Raw genomic sequence first — 1,491 nt, 5'->3', positions numbered from 1 at the left:
AGCATTTTCAACATATGACATGTCTAATTTTGTTAAAATTTGCATTTACTGGGGGAACTGGTGTGTATAAAACCTTAATTAGGTATAAGCTTCAATTTTCATTGTGGTGCCTATGGGTATGTAGTATAACTGCAGTATCCCTTTGGGCAGGGGGTTAAGGGAAGCTCTTTATGCCAAGTCCAAAGTAAGTCATAATTTTATCTATCTTTTACCTATATGAAGTTGGACTTGGAAAGGTTCTTTTGTTTTTGTTTTGTCTTTTTTTAAGGGTGGTTCAATAGAGGATGCTTCACCACTGAACACTCACTGTCATCAAGGTGCTTTAGAAAATTAAAAACATAGCACAAATGATTGTACTCTACTCTACTCTACAGGTTATCATGATCTGCGTAAGAGAAATGGAAAGCTGATCCACACGTTTTTACAGTGATCAGCAATAAGAAATGCACTAATGAAAACATACCTTTTACCTAAAAAGCTAAACTACAGCCATATACTATTCTATGATTTATGAAAAACTTCAAAATATCCAAATGTCAGGCTTCACTGTACAGTTGTCAGTTTTAGTCTGACCTTTTATAAAGGGACACTGCAGTATTTAGTACAAGTTGCTGATGCACTTTTTTTTGAACATCTGATGTCTTACAAAAGTAACATCTTGCTAAACTATTATACATCCAAATAACTACAATATCTGAAGAAGCAAGGCTGCTTTTTCAGCCACAAAATACGACAAAAGCAAGGCCTGTTATGATGGTCATGAGGAAGTCTTACAAAGCCTCTGGAACTAAAGGCAACTAAGAATGTTACATTTGGTATATTATAATCTTACCCTCATATCATATTAAACAAGCCTTGCTTTTATCTACAAAGATTTTCTATGTACAGTACAGACAGGGTATAGTTCAATCCTCTGCTACTGAGGTAGTTAACCAACCCTTTAAAAAAGGTTCTGAAAAGAACCACTATCTGGAATGCCTGACTAACCAGCTCTGATGATTACACCTGAAACTGCTGTATCTGAACACAATTCATAAGTGATTACTATATAGACAATCATGATTAACCTTCATGAGCAGAAATAAAATTTAAGGATACCAATGATGGTATTCATCTATACCACTGCAATAAAAATTTAAATGCGAGAATTTGTGAATACCACTTTTGGAATCCTTAACTAAGAAAACTTGGGGGAAAAATCTACTTAAAGCAGATTTTTTTAAAGAATGACTTTATTCTTTATTAAGATACCATGCTAGACGTTAAGGATTTTGTTGAACACATTGGGGAAATAGAGTAGCTTTAGTTTAATAACTTGCACTGCAGAGAAAACTGTTAAAGAAATTCATTTCAAAGTCCAAGTATTAGTTCAAATGTCCCATATTTGAATCCATGATCTTCGCAGGAAGGTCTTTTGCAACAGAATATGCTCCTATACAGCTGAGATACTTAAGGTTGCTTGATATCCTTACCATTACTCCACTGCAAGCT

The 1,491-nt window shown here is 34.3% G+C and overlaps 1 protein-coding gene across 3 annotated transcripts in view; it reads right to left on the bottom strand.

Annotated features, from left to right (window-relative positions):
* Positions 1-2: 2 nt before the first annotated feature.
* The window catches only part of SYNCRIP (synaptotagmin binding, cytoplasmic RNA interacting protein), a 23,583-nt gene continuing 22,094 nt past the window's right edge, over positions 3-1,491 (bottom strand). For all 3 annotated transcript variants that reach the window (XM_009333106.1, XM_009333107.1, XM_009333108.1), the window contains exon 11: positions 3-1,491. This exon is cut by the window's right edge. The gene's annotated coding sequence lies outside the window, so the exon portion shown is untranslated.

This window comes from Pygoscelis adeliae, unplaced genomic scaffold, assembly GCF_000699105.1.
Source record: "Pygoscelis adeliae isolate BGI_AS28 unplaced genomic scaffold, ASM69910v1 Scaffold57, whole genome shotgun sequence".
Classification (NCBI taxonomy): Eukaryota; Metazoa; Chordata; class Aves; order Sphenisciformes; family Spheniscidae; genus Pygoscelis; species Pygoscelis adeliae.
This window is presented reverse-complemented; position numbering and strand designations above follow the sequence as displayed.